The 15,539-nt window shown below is 66.5% G+C and overlaps 6 non-coding genes across 6 annotated transcripts; all 6 read right to left on the reverse strand.

Moving 5' to 3' along the window:
• Nucleotides 1–659: 659 nt before the first annotated feature.
• Nucleotides 660–778, reverse strand: LOC139703836 (5S ribosomal RNA). The gene has a single exon (XR_011705915.1). It is a non-coding gene; the product is annotated as a 5S ribosomal RNA (ribosomal RNA).
• A 2,385-nt stretch (nt 779–3,163) lies between these two features.
• Nucleotides 3,164–3,282, reverse strand: LOC139703851 (5S ribosomal RNA). The gene has a single exon (XR_011705930.1). It is a non-coding gene; the product is annotated as a 5S ribosomal RNA (ribosomal RNA).
• Nucleotides 3,283–5,665: 2,383 nt separating this feature from the next.
• LOC139703871 (5S ribosomal RNA) lies at nt 5,666–5,784 on the reverse strand. The gene has a single exon (XR_011705950.1). It is a non-coding gene; the product is annotated as a 5S ribosomal RNA (ribosomal RNA).
• Nucleotides 5,785–8,179: 2,395 nt separating this feature from the next.
• LOC139703852 (5S ribosomal RNA) lies at nt 8,180–8,298 on the reverse strand. The gene has a single exon (XR_011705931.1). It is a non-coding gene; the product is annotated as a 5S ribosomal RNA (ribosomal RNA).
• Nucleotides 8,299–10,686: 2,388 nt separating this feature from the next.
• On the reverse strand, nt 10,687–10,805 carry LOC139703854 (5S ribosomal RNA). The gene has a single exon (XR_011705933.1). It is a non-coding gene; the product is annotated as a 5S ribosomal RNA (ribosomal RNA).
• A 2,386-nt stretch (nt 10,806–13,191) lies between these two features.
• On the reverse strand, nt 13,192–13,310 carry LOC139703855 (5S ribosomal RNA). The gene has a single exon (XR_011705934.1). It is a non-coding gene; the product is annotated as a 5S ribosomal RNA (ribosomal RNA).
• Between the last annotated feature and the right edge of the window lie 2,229 nt (nt 13,311–15,539).

The raw sequence follows: 15,539 nt of genomic DNA on the forward strand, positions 1-15,539 counted from the left end.
GGATGCCTCCTCACAGGCCAAGAGAGGCACAAGAGAGAAGGAGAGATGGATGAACAGGGACCCACAGAGACATCTGCTGCTCCGATGAGAGTGAAAAGGAGAGACAGGCAGAGAGAGAGATAGACTCAGGGGGACCCTCACGGAGGAAGGCGGTGGGGAAGGAGGTAGAGACACAGGAGGGACCTTGCGGAGGTGGTGCAAAGAGAGAAGGACCCAGGCAGAGACGCTCGATGGACTCTCCCACTCCCAGGATCTGGGTGTCAAGGTTCTGCTTGTGTGGCAGGAACGGGTGAGGGAGCGGGCCCCGCGGGTGGGCCCCGTGTTCTGGGGAAGGCGGGTGTCGCCCCCCCACACACCCCATCCTCCAGGCCGAGGGGTGGGGGGGTCGGTCTGGGTGCACATGGAGGGTCGTGGCCTGGACCTGGCTCGGCTCAGCGGGGTCTCATGGAGTGAGTGTCCTAGCGTCCCTGGGGAGAGCCAGGCCTGTGGGCCTTGTTGCAGGCGCTGGGCGCTGGTCGTCGGGAGGCCAGCCGCAGGCCTGAAGGGACAGCGACCGGCAGCCCAGGGCTGCGCCTGCGCCCTGGCCCGAGGGCCCGGGGGTCACGGCCTGTCTCTCGGGGCCACGCAAGTTAAAAGTGTGTGTGGGAAGGGGGCGCAAAAGCCTACAGCACCCGGTATTCCCAGGCGGTCTCCCATCCAAGTACTAACCAGGCCCGACCCTGCTTAGCTTCCGAGATCAGACGAGATCGGGCGCGTTCAGGGTGGTATGGCCGTAGACGGGGAGGGCCGCCCGGGGGCGCCTCAAGAGCCTGCTCCGGGTTCCACCCTTCAGTCCAGGGGACGGGAGGGGGGTGGAGGGGGGAAATCGGAGGGGGTGGTCGCAGGGGGCCTCCCTCGCCCGCCCCACAACAGCGCAGCCCAGCCCAACTCAACTCAAGGCTGGGGGCTCTCACGCTCCGCTCCGACCTGACTCCACCGGGCAGCGGCCCAGGGGTCCTGGGAGACTGGGACTGGCTGAGTCCCGCCTCCAACACCGCCGCTCTCCACCTGGCTCCACTTACAGCGAGCCCCACCAAGCGCCCGCAGGGATCGCACCGCCCCGCCCCGGCCTGGCGTGGCCTGGCGTGGCCTGGCCTCCTCCGCCGCTCCTCGCCAAGGCCCAGGCCTCCCGCGACCCCAACCCCCCCACGGACCCCCGGCCCCCCACCGCCACGCCCACCCCGCCTTTCGCCAGGCGGAGAAGCCCAGAAGCCCTGGCCGTTTCAGTGTCCCGCGCGCGCGAACCTAGCCTAGCCTAGCCCGGAGCCCAGAGAGCCAGGGGCGGAGAGGCAGGCGGGCACCCCCCTCGGACACCCCAGGGACCCTGACACAGGCCCAGCGCCCCAGGCGGAAATGCAGTCCGACTGGGCAATGGCCAGCCGCCGGCCACACACGTCCCCTGAGCGTGCCTGGCGAGTGGAGCCACGCACAGGGAGGGCAGGAGGGAGGAACACACTCAGGGACTCAGGGAAAACCGGGCAGAGGGTGGCCGGGGGCAGCGGCCCGCTGGCTCCCAGTCAGTCAGTCGCCCGGCCAGGCTCAGAAGTGCGCCGCTGGGGTCGTGCCTCGCCCTGAGTTTCGGGCCCACTCTGCAAAGCCACCGCAGTCACCCCCTTCGGACCCAATGCCAAGGTCGGAGGGCTCTGCGCCTTGTTGGTACCAGTCAACGACCAGCACGTGCACAGCACCGCCCTGAGGAAGGGCATAGACCCCTCTGTCCAGTGTCCAGGAAAGGACCGCCTGTGGAAGAAGCACCCTGATTCAAACCCCTGTGGGAGCTTAGTCGGCGGCCTCACCAGACGGAAAGCCCCCTCCCCTGCAAGCATTGCAGGGGGGAGAGGGGGGAGGGAGGGGAGCGGTGGTTGCGTTGCGGGGACACGCGCCCACCGGGTCGTCAGGCCCTGCGTCTTGTCCTGTCCTCTGCAGGTGGACCGGTGACCGCGACCAAGGGGCCTCTGCTTCCCTGTCCCCACCGGCCGGGCTTCAACTCCTCTTGGCACCTGGTCCTCCATGGCAACCCCCTGGCCCCGAACCGCTTGCCTGCTCTGAAGGCTGCTTCCTCCTCTTTCAGGAGCGCCTGCCCTCTTTTGCCATCTGCTCTCTTGCTTGGCTCTCAGCGCAGACTCCTAAGACCCTGTGGCCTCCTCGGCCCTCTCTCAGCCTCTGCTGAGCACACACCCTGAAGTCCTGCGCGCACTTCAAGGGTGATGTGTGAATCCACTCTTACATCCATGGGAAGTTAGATGGGAGATGAGAGAACCTGTGACTGCCCAGTCTCCAGGCTACCATGGACCTGGTGACTTGCAGCCCAGAGTGAGTTGGCTGGGGTTGGGTGGGGGGTAGAGGGGTGAGTGTGTGTCTCTCTCTCTGTGTGTGTGTGTGTGTGTGTGTGTGAGAGAGAGAGAGAGAGAGAGAGAGAGAGGAGAGTCAAGGCCAGAGAGGGATTGAGTGGGAGATGGAGACAGGGATGCCTCCTCACAGGCCAAGAGAGGCACAAGAGAGAAGGAGAGATGGATGAACAGGGACCCACAGAGACATCTGCTGCTCCGATGAGAGTGAAAGGGAGAGACAGGCAGAGAGAGAGATTGACTCAGGGGGACCCTCACGGAGGAAGGCGGTGGGGAAGGAGGTAGAGACACAGGAGGGACCTTGCGGAGGTGGTGCAAAGAGAGAAGGACCCAGGCAGAGACGCTCGATGGACTCTCCCACTCCCAGGATCTGGGTGTCAAGGTTCTGCTTGTGTGGCAGGAACGGGTGAGGGAGCGGGCCCCGCGGGTGGGCCCCGTGTTCTGGGGAAGGCGGGTGTCGCCCCCCCACACACCCCATCCTCCAGGCCGAGGGGTGGGGGGGTCGGTCTGGGTGCACATGGAGGGTCGTGGCCTGGACCTGGCTCGGCTCAGCGGGGTCTCATGGAGTGAGTGTCCTAGCGTCCCTGGGGAGAGCCAGGCCTGTGGGCCTTGTTGCAGGCGCTGGGCGCTGGTCGTCGGGAGGCCAGCCGCAGGCCTGAAGGGACAGCGACCGGCAGCCCAGGGCTGCGCCTGCGCCCTGGCCCGAGGGCCCGGGGGTCACGGCCTGTCTCTCGGGGCCACGCAAGTTAAAAGTGTGTGTGGGAAGGGGGCGCAAAAGCCTACAGCACCCGGTATTCCCAGGCGGTCTCCCATCCAAGTACTAACCAGGCCCGACCCTGCTTAGCTTCCGAGATCAGACGAGATCGGGCGCGTTCAGGGTGGTATGGCCATAGACAGAGAGGCCGCCCGGGGGCGCCTCAAGAGCCTGCTCCGGGTTCCAACCTTCAGTCCAGGGGACGGGAGGGGGGTGGAGGGGGGAAATCGGAGGGGGTGGTCGCAGGGGTCCTCCCTCGCCCGCCCCACAACAGCGCAGCCCAACCCAACTCAACTCAAGGCTGGGGGCTCTCATGCTCCGCTCCGACCTGACTCCACCGGGCAGCGGCCCAGGGGTCCTGGGAGACTGGGACTGGCTGAATCCCGCCTCCAACACCGCCCCTCTCCACCTGGCTCCACCTACCGCGAGCCCCACCAAGCGCCCGCAGGGATCGCCCCGCCCCGCCCCGGCCTGGCCTGGCGTGGCCTGGCCTCCTCCGCCGCTCCTAGCCAAGGCCCAGGCCTCCCGCGACCCCAACCCCCCCACGGACCCCCGGCCCCCCACCGCCACGCCCACCCCGCCTTTCGCCAGGCGGAGAAGCCCAGAAGCCCTGGCCGTTTCAGTGTCCCGCGCGCGCGAACCTAGCCTAGCCTAGCCCGGAGCCCAGAGAGCCAGGGGCGGAGAGGCAGGCGGGCACCCCCCTCGGACACCCCAGGGACCCTGACACAGGCCGAGCGCCCCAGGCGGAAATGCAGTCCGACTGGGCAATGGCCAGCCGCCGGCCACACACGTCCCCTGAGCGTGCCTGGCGAGTGGAGCCACGCACAGGGAGGGCAGGAGGGAGGAACACACTCAGGGACTCAGGGAAAACCGGGCAGAGGGTGGCCGGGGGCAGCGGCCCGCTGGCTCCCAGTCAGTCAGTCGCCCGGCCAGGCTCAGAAGTGCGCCGCTGGGGTCGTGCCTCGCCCTGAGTTTCGGGCCCACTCTGCAAAGCCACCGCAGTCACCCCCTTCGGACCCAATGCCAAGGTCGGAGGGCTCTGCGCCTTGTTGGTACCAGTCAACGACCAGCACGTGCACAGCACCGCCCTGAGGAAGGGCATAGACCCCTCTGTCCAGTGTCCAGGAAAGGACCGCCTGTGGAAGAAGCACCCTGATTCAAACCCCTGTGGGAGCTTAGTCGGCGGCCTCACCAGACGGAAAGCCCCCTCCCCTGCAAGCATTGCAGGGGGGAGAGGGGGGAGGGAGGGGAGCGGTGGTTGCGTTGCGGGGACACGCGCCCACCGGGTCGTCAGGCCCTGCGTCTTGTCCTGTCCTCTGCAGGTGGACCGGTGACCGCGACCAAGGGGCCTCTGCTTCCCTGTCCCCACCGGCCGGGCTTCAACTCCTCTTGGCACCTGGTCCTCCATGGCAACCCCCTGGCCCCGAACCGCTTGCCTGCTCTGAAGGCTGCTTCCTCCTCTTTCAGGAGCGCCTGCCCTCTTTTGCCATCTGCTCTCTTGCTTGGCTCTCAGCGCAGACTCCTAAGACCCTGTGGCCTCCTCGGCCCTCTCTCAGCCTCTGCTGAGCACACACCCTGAAGTCCTGCGCGCACTTCAAGGGTGATGTGTGAATCCACTCTTACATCCATGGGAAGTTAGATGGGAGATGAGAGAACCTGTGACTGCCCAGTCTCCAGGCTACCATGGACCTGGTGACTTGCAGCCCAGAGTGAGTTGGCTGGGGTTGGGTGGGGGGTAGAGGGGTGAGTGTGTGTCTCTCTCTGTGTGTGTGTGTGTGTGTGTGTGTGTGAGAGAGAGAGAGAGAGAGAGAGAGAGAGAGAGGAGAGTCAAGGCCAGAGAGGGATTGAGTGGGAGATGGAGACAGGGATGCCTCCTCACAGGCCAAGAGAGGCACAAGAGAGAAGGAGAGATGGATGAACAGGGACCCACAGAGACATCTGCTGCTCCGATGAGAGTGAAAAGGAGAGACAGGCAGAGAGAGAGATAGACTCAGGGGGACCCTCACGGAGGAAGGCGGTGGGGAAGGAGGTAGAGACACAGGAGGGACCTTGCGGAGGTGGTGCAAAGAGAGAAGGACCCAGGCAGAGACGCTCGATGGACTCTCCCACTCCCAGGATCTGGGTGTCAAGGTTCTGCTTGTGTGGCAGGAACGGGTGAGGGAGCGGGCCCCGCGGGTGGGCCCCGTGTTCTGGGGAAGGCGGGTGTCGCCCCCCCACACACCCCATCCTCCAGGCCGAGGGGTGGGGGGGTCGGTCTGGGTGCACATGGAGGGTCGTGGCCTGGACCTGGCTCGGCTCAGCGGGGTCTCATGGAGTGAGTGTCCTAGCGTCCCTGGGGAGAGCCAGGCCTGTGGGCCTTGTTGCAGGCGCTGGGCGCTGGTCGTCGGGAGGCCAGCCGCAGGCCTGAAGGGACAGCGACCGGCAGCCCAGGGCTGCGCCTGCGCCCTGGCCCGAGGGCCCGGGGGTCACGGCCTGTCTCTCGGGGCCACGCAAGTTAAAAGTGTGTGTGGGAAGGGGGCGCAAAAGCCTACAGCACCCGGTATTCCCAGGCGGTCTCCCATCCAAGTACTAACCAGGCCCGACCCTGCTTAGCTTCCGAGATCAGACGAGATCGGGCGCGTTCAGGGTGGTATGGCCTTAGACGGAGAGGCCGCCCGGGGGCGCCTCAAGAGCCTGCTCCGGGTTCCACCCTTCAGTCCAGGGGACGGGAGGGGGGTGGAGGGGGGAAATCGGAGGGGGTGGTCGCAGGGGGCCTCCCTCGCCCGCCCCACAACAGCGCAGCCCAACCCAACTCAACTCAAGGCTGGGGGCTCTCACGCTCCGCTCCGACCTGACTCCACCGGGCAGCGGCCCAGGGGTCCTGGGAGACTGGGACTGGCTGAGTCCCGCCTCCAACACCGCCCCTCTCCACCTGGCTCCACCTACCGCGAGCCCCACCAAGCGCCCGCAGGGATCGCCCCGCCCCGCCCCGCCCCGGCCTGGTGTGGCCTGGCGTGGCCTGGCCTCCTCCGCCGCTCCTCGCCAAGGCCCAGGCCTCCCGCGACCCCAACCCCCCCACGGACCCCCGGCCCCCCACCGCCACGCCCACCCCGCCTTTCGCCAGGCGGAGAAGCCCAGAAGCCCTGGCCGTTTCAGTGTCCCGCGCGCGCGAACCTAGCCTAGCCTAGCCCGGAGCCCAGAGAGCCAGGGGCGGAGAGGCAGGCGGGCACCCCCCTCGGACACCCCAGGGACCCTGACACAGGCCCAGCGCCCCAGGCGGAAATGCAGTCCGACTGGGCAATGGCCAGCCGCCGGCCACACACGTCCCCTGAGCGTGCCTGGCGAGTGGAGCCACGCACAGGGAGGGCAGGAGGGAGGAACACACTCAGGGACTCAGGGAAAACCGGGCAGAGGGTGGCCGGGGGCAGCGGCCCGCTGGCTCCCAGTCAGTCAGTCGCCCGGCCAGGCTCAGAAGTGCGCCGCTGGGGTCGTGCCTCGCCCTGAGTTTCGGGCCCACTCTGCAAAGCCACCGCAGTCACCCCCTTCGGACCCAATGCCAAGGTCGGAGGGCTCTGCGCCTTGTTGGTACCAGTCAACGACCAGCACGTGCACAGCACCGCCCTGAGGAAGGGCATAGACCCCTCTGTCCAGTGTCCAGGAAAGGACCGCCTGTGGAAGAAGCACCCTGATTCAAACCCCTGTGGGAGCTTAGTCGGCGGCCTCACCAGACGGAAAGCCCCCTCCCCTGCAAGCATTGCAGGGGGGAGAGGGGGGAGGGAGGGGAGCGGTGGTTGCGTTGCGGGGACACGCGCCCACCGGGTCGTCAGGCCCTGCGTCTTGTCCTGTCCTCTGCAGGTGGACCGGTGACCGCGACCAAGGGGCCTCTGCTTCCCTGTCCCCACCGGCCGGGCTTCAACTCCTCTTGGCACCTGGTCCTCCATGGCAACCCCCTGGCCCCGAACCGCTTGCCTGCTCTGAAGGCTGCTTCCTCCTCTTTCAGGAGCGCCTGCCCTCTTTTGCCATCTGCTCTCTTGCTTGGCTCTCAGCGCAGACTCCTAAGACCCTGTGGCCTCCTCGGCCCTCTCTCAGCCTCTGCTGAGCACACACCCTGAAGTCCTGCGCGCACTTCAAGGGTGATGTGTGAATCCACTCTTACATCCATGGGAAGTTAGATGGGAGATGAGAGAACCTGTGACTGCCCAGTCTCCAGGCTACCATGGACCTGGTGACTTGCAGCCCAGAGTGAGTTGGCTGGGGTTGGGTGGGGGGTAGAGGGGTGAGTGTGTGTCTCTGTGTGTGTGTGTGTGTGTGTGTGTGTGTGAGAGAGAGAGAGAGAGAGAGAGAGAGAGAGAGAGAGGAGAGTCAAGGCCAGAGAGGGATTGAGTGGGAGATGGAGACAGGGATGCCTCCTCACAGGCCAAGAGAGGCACAAGAGAGAAGGAGAGATGGATGAACAGGGACCCACAGAGACATCTGCTGCTCCGATGAGAGTGAAAGGGAGAGACAGGCAGAGAGAGAGATAGACTCAGGGGGACCCTCACGGAGGAAGGCGGTGGGGAAGGAGGTAGAGACACAGGAGGGACCTTGCGGAGGTGGTGCAAAGAGAGAAGGACCCAGGCAGAGACGCTCGATGGACTCTCCCACTCCCAGGATCTGGGTGTCAAGGTTCTGCTTGTGTGGCAGGAACGGGTGAGGGAGCGGGCCCCGCGGGTGGGCCCCGTGTTCTGGGGAAGGCGGGTGTCGCCCCCCCACACACCCCATCCTCCAGGCCGAGGGGTGGGGGGGTCGGTCTGGGTGCACATGGAGGGTCGTGGCCTGGACCTGGCTCGGCTCAGCGGGGTCTCATGGAGTGAGTGTCCTAGCGTCCCTGGGGAGAGCCAGGCCTGTGGGCCTTGTTGCAGGCGCTGGGCGCTGGTCGTCGGGAGGCCAGCCGCAGGCCTGAAGGGACAGCGACCGGCAGCCCAGGGCTGCGCCTGCGCCCTGGCCCGAGGGCCCGGGGGTCACGGCCTGTCTCTCGGGGCCACGCAAGTTAAAAGTGTGTGTGGGAAGGGGGCGCAAAAGCCTACAGCACCCGGTATTCCCAGGCGGTCTCCCATCCAAGTACTAACCAGGCCCGACCCTGCTTAGCTTCCGAGATCAGACGAGATCGGGCGCGTTCAGGGTGGTATGGCCATAGACAGAGAGGCCGCCCGGGGGCGCCTCAAGAGCCTGCTCCGGGTTCCAACCTTCAGTCCAGGGGACGGGAGGGGGGTGGAGGGGGGAAATCGGAGGGGGTGGTCGCAAGGGTCCTCCCTCGCCCGCCCCACAACAGCGCAGCCCAGCCCAACTCAACTCAAGGCTGGGGGCTCTCACGCTCCGCTCCGACCTGACTCCACCGGGCAGCGGCCCAGGGGTCCTGGGAGACTGGGACTGGCTGAGTCCCGCCTCCAACACCGCCCCTCTCCACCTGGCTCCACCTACCGCGAGCCCCACCAAGCGCCCGCAGGGATCGCACCGCCCCGCCCCGGCCTGGCGTGGCCTGGCGTGGCCTGGCCTCCTCCGCCGCTCCTCGCCAAGGCCCAGGCCTCCCGCGACCCCAACCCCCCCACGGACCCCCGGCCCCCCACCGCCACGCCCACCCCGCCTTTCGCCAGGCGGAGAAGCCCAGAAGCCCTGGCCGTTTCAGTGTCCCGCGCGCGCGAACCTAGCCTAGCCTAGCCCGGAGCCCAGAGAGCCAGGGGCGGAGAGGCAGGCGGGCACCCCCCTCGGACACCCCAGGGACCCTGACACAGGCCCTGCGCCCCAGGCGGAAATGCAGTCCGACTGGGCAATGGCCAGCCGCCGGCCACACACGTCCCCTGAGCGTGCCTGGCGAGTGGAGCCACGCACAGGGAGGGCAGGAGGGAGGAACACACTCAGGGACTCAGGGAAAACCGGGCAGAGGGTGGCCGGGGGCAGCGGCCCGCTGGCTCCCAGTCAGTCAGTCGCCCGGCCAGGCTCAGAAGTGCGCCGCTGGGGTCGTGCCTCGCCCTGAGTTTCGGGCCCACTCTGCAAAGCCACCGCAGTCACCCCCTTCGGACCCAATGCCAAGGTCGGAGGGCTCTGCGCCTTGTTGGTACCAGTCAACGACCAGCACGTGCACAGCACCGCCCTGAGGAAGGGCATAGACCCCTCTGTCCAGTGTCCAGGAAAGGACCGCCTGTGGAAGAAGCACCCTGATTCAAACCCCTGTGGGAGCTTAGTCGGCGGCCTCACCAGACGGAAAGCCCCCTCCCCTGCAAGCATTGCAGGGGGGAGAGGGGGGAGGGAGGGGAGCGGTGGTTGCGTTGCGGGGACACGCGCCCACCGGGTCGTCAGGCCCTGCGTCTTGTCCTGTCCTCTGCAGGTGGACCGGTGACCGCGACCAAGGGGCCTCTGCTTCCCTGTCCCCACCGGCCAGGCTTCAACTCCTCTTGGCACCTGGTCCTCCATGGCAACCCCCTGGCCCCGAACCGCTTGCCTGCTCTGAAGGCTGCTTCCTCCTCTTTCAGGAGCGCCTGCCCTCTTTTGCCATCTGCTCTCTTGCTTGGCTCTCAGCGCAGACTCCTAAGACCCTGTGGCCTCCTCGGCCCTCTCTCAGCCTCTGCTGAGCACACACCCTGAAGTCCTGCGCGCACTTCAAGGGTGATGTGTGAATCCACTCTTACATCCATGGGAAGTTAGATGGGAGATGAGAGAACCTGTGACTGCCCAGTCTCCAGGCTACCATGGACCTGGTGACTTGCAGCCCAGAGTGAGTTGGCTGGGGTTGGGTGGGGGGTAGAGGGGTGAGTGTGTGTCTCTGTGTGTGTGTGTGTGTGTGAGAGAGAGAGAGAGAGAGAGAGAGAGAGAGAGAGAGAGAGAGAGGAGAGTCAAGGCCAGAGAGGGATTGAGTGGGAGATGGAGACAGGGATGCCTCCTCACAGGCCAAGAGAGGCACAAGAGAGAAGGAGAGATGGATGAACAGGGACCCACAGAGACATCTGCTGCTCCGATGAGAGTGAAAGGGAGAGACAGGCAGAGAGAGAGATTGACTCAGGGGGACCCTCACGGAGGAAGGCGGTGGGGAAGGAGGTAGAGACACAGGAGGGACCTTGCGGAGGTGGTGCAAAGAGAGAAGGACCCAGGCAGAGACGCTCGATGGACTCTCCCACTCCCAGGATCTCGGTGTCAAGGTTCTGCTTGTGTGGCAGGAACGGGTGAGGGAGCGGGCCCCGCGGGTGGGCCCCGTGTTCTGGGGAAGGCGGGTGTCGCCCCCCCACACACCCCATCCTCCAGGCCGAGGGGTGGGGGGGTCGGTCTGGGTGCACATGGAGGGTCGTGGCCTGGACCTGGCTCGGCTCAGCGGGGTCTCATGGAGTGAGTGTCCTAGCGTCCCTGGGGAGAGCCAGGCCTGTGGGCCTTGTTGCAGGCGCTGGGCGCTGGTCGTCGGGAGGCCAGCCGCAGGCCTGAAGGGACAGCGACCGGCAGCCCAGGGCTGCGCCTGCGCCCTGGCCCGAGGGCCCGGGGGTCACGGCCTGTCTCTCGGGGCCACGCAAGTTAAAAGTGTGTGTGGGAAGGGGGCGCAAAAGCCTACAGCACCCGGTATTCCCAGGCGGTCTCCCATCCAAGTACTAACCAGGCCCGACCCTGCTTAGCTTCCGAGATCAGACGAGATCGGGCGCGTTCAGGGTGGTATGGCCATAGACAGAGAGGCCGCCCGGGGGCGCCTCAAGAGCCTGCTCCGGGTTCCAACCTTCAGTCCAGGGGACGGGAGGGGGGTGGAGGGGGGAAATCGGAGGGGGTGGTCGCAGGGGTCCTCCCTCGCCCGCCCCACAACAGCGCAGCCCAGCCCAACTCAACTCAAGGCTGGGGGCTCTCACGCTCCGCTCCGACCTGACTCCACCGGGCAGCGGCCCAGGGGTCCTGGGAGACTGGGACTGGCTGAGTCCCGCCTCCAACACCGCCCCTCTCCACCTGGCTCCACCTACCGCGAGCCCCACCAAGCGCCCGCAGGGATCGCACCGCCCCGCCCCGGCCTGGCGTGGCCTGGCGTGGCCTGGCCTCCTCCGCCGCTCCTCGCCAAGGCCCAGGCCTCCCGCGACCCCAACCCCCCCACGGACCCCCGGCCCCCCACCGCCACGCCCACCCCGCCTTTCGCCAGGCGGAGAAGCCCAGAAGCCCTGGCCGTTTCAGTGTCCCGCGCGCGCGAACCTAGCCTAGCCTAGCCCGGAGCCCAGAGAGCCAGGGGCGGAGAGGCAGGCGGGCACCCCCCTCGGACACCCCAGGGACCCTGACAGAGGCCCTGCGCCCCAGGCGGAAATGCAGTCCGACTGGGCAATGGCCAGCCGCCGGCCACACACGTCCCCTGAGCGTGCCTGGCGAGTGGAGCCACGCACAGGGAGGGCAGGAGGGAGGAACACACTCAGGGACTCAGGGAAAACCGGGCAGAGGGTGGCCGGGGGCAGCGGCCCGCTGGCTCCCAGTCAGTCAGTCGCCCGGCCAGGCTCAGAAGTGCGCCGCTGGGGTCGTGCCTCGCCCTGAGTTTCGGGCCCACTCTGCAAAGCCACCGCAGTCACCCCCTTCGGACCCAATGCCAAGGTCGGAGGGCTCTGCGCCTTGTTGGTACCAGTCAACGACCAGCACGTGCACAGCACCGCCCTGAGGAAGGGCATAGACCCCTCTGTCCAGTGTCCAGGAAAGGACCGCCTGTGGAAGAAGCACCCTGATTCAAACCCCTGTGGGAGCTTAGTCGGCGGCCTCACCAGACGGAAAGCCCCCTCCCCTGCAAGCATTGCAGGGGGGAGAGGGGGGAGGGAGGGGAGCGGTGGTTGCGTTGCGGGGACACGCGCCCACCGGGTCGTCAGGCCCTGCGTCTTGTCCTGTCCTCTGCAGGTGGACCGGTGACCGCGACCAAGGGGCCTCTGCTTCCCTGTCCCCACCGGCCAGGCTTCAACTCCTCTTGGCACCTGGTCCTCCATGGCAACCCCCTGGCCCCGAACCGCTTGCCTGCTCTGAAGGCTGCTTCCTCCTCTTTCAGGAGCGCCTGCCCTCTTTTGCCATCTGCTCTCTTGCTTGGCTCTCAGCGCAGACTCCTAAGACCCTGTGGCCTCCTCGGCCCTCTCTCAGCCTCTGCTGAGCACACACCCTGAAGTCCTGCGCGCACTTCAAGGGTGATGTGTGAATCCACTCTTACATCCATGGGAAGTTAGATGGGAGATGAGAGAACCTGTGACTGCCCAGTCTCCAGGCTACCATGGACCTGGTGACTTGCAGCCCAGAGTGAGTTGGCTGGGGTTGGGTGGGGGGTAGAGGGGTGAGTGTGTGTCTCTGTGTGTGTGTGTGTGTGTGAGAGAGAGAGAGAGAGAGAGAGAGAGAGAGAGAGAGAGAGAGGAGAGTCAAGGCCAGAGAGGGATTGAGTGGGAGATGGAGACAGGGATGCCTCCTCACAGGCCAAGAGAGGCACAAGAGAGAAGGAGAGATGGATGAACAGGGACCCACAGAGACATCTGCTGCTCCGATGAGAGTGAAAGGGAGAGACAGGCAGAGAGAGAGATTGACTCAGGGGGACCCTCACGGAGGAAGGCGGTGGGGAAGGAGGTAGAGACACAGGAGGGACCTTGCGGAGGTGGTGCAAAGAGAGAAGGACCCAGGCAGAGACGCTCGATGGACTCTCCCACTCCCAGGATCTCGGTGTCAAGGTTCTGCTTGTGTGGCAGGAACGGGTGAGGGAGCGGGCCCCGCGGGTGGGCCCCGTGTTCTGGGGAAGGCGGGTGTCGCCCCCCCACACACCCCATCCTCCAGGCCGAGGGGTGGGGGGGTCGGTCTGGGTGCACATGGAGGGTCGTGGCCTGGACCTGGCTCGGCTCAGCGGGGTCTCATGGAGTGAGTGTCCTAGCGTCCCTGGGGAGAGCCAGGCCTGTGGGCCTTGTTGCAGGCGCTGGGCGCTGGTCGTCGGGAGGCCAGCCGCAGGCCTGAAGGGACAGCGACCGGCAGCCCAGGGCTGCGCCTGCGCCCTGGCCCGAGGGCCCGGGGGTCACGGCCTGTCTCTCGGGGCCACGCAAGTTAAAAGTGTGTGTGGGAAGGGGGCGCAAAAGCCTACAGCACCCGGTATTCCCAGGCGGTCTCCCATCCAAGTACTAACCAGGCCCGACCCTGCTTAGCTTCCGAGATCAGACGAGATCGGGCGCGTTCAGGGTGGTATGGCCATAGACGGGGAGGGCCGCCCGGGGGCGCCTCAAGAGCCTGCTCCGGGTTCCACCTTTCAGTCCAGGGGACGGGAGGGGGGTGGAGGGGGGAAATCGGAGGGGGTGGTCGCAGGGGGCCTCCCTCGCCCGCCCCACAACAGCGCAGCCCAGCCCAACTCAACTCAAGGCTGGGGGCTCTCACGCTCCGCTCCGACCTGACTCCACCGGGCAGTGGCCCAGGAGTCCTGGGAGACTGGGACTGGCTGAGTCCCGCCTCCAACACCGCCGCTCTCCACCTGGCTCCACCTACCGCGAGCCCCACCAAGCGCCCCCAGAGATCGCACCGCCCCGCCCCGGCCTGGCGTGGCCTGGCGTGGCCTGGCCTCCTCCGCCGCTCCTCGCCAAGGCCCAGGCCTCCCGCGACCCCAACCCCCCCACGGACCCCCGGCCCCCCACCGCCACGCCCACCCCGCCTTTCGCCAGGCGGAGAAGCCCAGAAGCCCTGGCCGTTTCAGTGTCCCGCGCGCGCGAACCTAGCCTAGCCTAGCCCGGAGCCCAGAGAGCCAGGGGCGGAGAGGCAGGCGGGCACCCCCCTCGGACACCCCAGGGACCCTGACAGAGGCCCTGCGCCCCAGGCGGAAATGCAGTCCGACTGGGCAATGGCCAGCCGCCGGCCACACACGTCCCCTGAGCGTGCCTGGCGAGTGGAGCCACGCACAGGGAGGGCAGGAGGGAGGAACACACTCAGGGACTCAGGGAAAACCGGGCAGAGGGTGGCCGGGGGCAGCGGCCCGCTGGCTCCCAGTCAGTCAGTCGCCCGGCCAGACTCAGAAGTGCGCCGCTGGGGTCGTGCCTCGCCCTGAGTTTCGGGCCCACTCTGCAAAGCCACCGCAGTCACCCCCTTCGGACCCAATGCCAAGGTCGGAGGGCTCTGCGCCTTGTTGGTACCAGTCAACGACCAGCACGTGCACAGCACCGCCCTGAGGAAGGGCATAGACCCCTCTGTCCAGTGTCCAGGAAAGGACCGCCTGTGGAAGAAGCACCCTGATTCAAACCCCTGTGGGAGCTTAGTCGGCGGCCTCACCAGACGGAAAGCCCCCTCCCCTGCAAGCATTGCAGGGGGGAGAGGGGGGAGGGAGGGGAGCGGTGGTTGCGTTGCGGGGACACGCGCCCACCGGGTCGTCAGGCCCTGCGTCTTGTCCTGTCCTCTGCAGGTGGACCGGTGACCGCGACCAAGGGGCCTCTGCTTCCCTGTCCCCACCGGCCGGGCTTCAACTCCTCTTGGCACCTGGTCCTCCATGGCAACCCCCTGGCCCCGAACCGCTTGCCTGCTCTGAAGGCTGCTTCCTCCTCTTTCAGGAGCGCCTGCCCTCTTTTGCCATCTGCTCTCTTGCTTGGCTCTCAGCGCAGACTCCTAAGACCCTGTGGCCTCCTCGGCCCTCTCTCAGCCTCTGCTGAGCACACACCCTGAAGTCCTGCGCGCACTTCAAGGGTGATGTGTGAATCCACTCTTACATCCATGGGAAGTTAGATGGGAGATGAGAGAACCTGTGACTGCCCAGTCTCCAGGCTACCATGGACCTGGTGACTTGCAGCCCAGAGTGAGTTGGCTGGGGTTGGGTGGGGGGTAGAGGGGTGAGTGTGTGTCTCTCTGTGTGTGTGTGTGTGTGTGTGTGTGTGAGAGAGAGAGAGAGAGAGAGAGAGAGAGAGAGAGAGAGAGAGAGGAGAGTCAAGGCCAGAGAGGGATTGAGTGGGAGATGGAGACAGGGATGCCTCCTCACAGGCCAAGAGAGGCACAAGAGAGAAGGAGAGATGGATGAACAGGGACCCACAGAGACATCTGCTGCTCCGATGAGAGTGAAAGGGAGAGACAGGCAGAGAGAGAGATAGACTCAGGGGGACCCTCACGGAGGAAGGCGGTGGGGAAGGAGGTAGAGACACAGGAGGGACCTTGCGGAGGTGGTGCAAAGAGAAAGGACCCAGGCAGAGACGCTCGATGGACTCTCCCACTCCCAGGATCTGGGTGTCAAGGTTCTGCTTGTGTGGCAGGAACGGGTGAGGGAGCGGGCCCCGCGGGTGGGCCCCGTGTTCTGGGGAAGGCGGGTGTCGCCCCCCCACACACCCCATCCTCCAGGCCGAGGGGTGGGGGGGTCGGTCTGGGTGCACATGGAGGGTCGTGGCCTGGACCTGGCTCGGCTCAGCGGGGTCTCATGGAGTGAGTGTCCTAGCGTCCCTGGGGAGAGCCAGGCCTGTGGG

Source organism: Marmota flaviventris, unplaced genomic scaffold, assembly GCF_047511675.1.
Source record: "Marmota flaviventris isolate mMarFla1 unplaced genomic scaffold, mMarFla1.hap1 Scaffold_132, whole genome shotgun sequence".
In the NCBI taxonomy this organism is placed as follows: domain Eukaryota; kingdom Metazoa; phylum Chordata; class Mammalia; order Rodentia; family Sciuridae; genus Marmota; species Marmota flaviventris.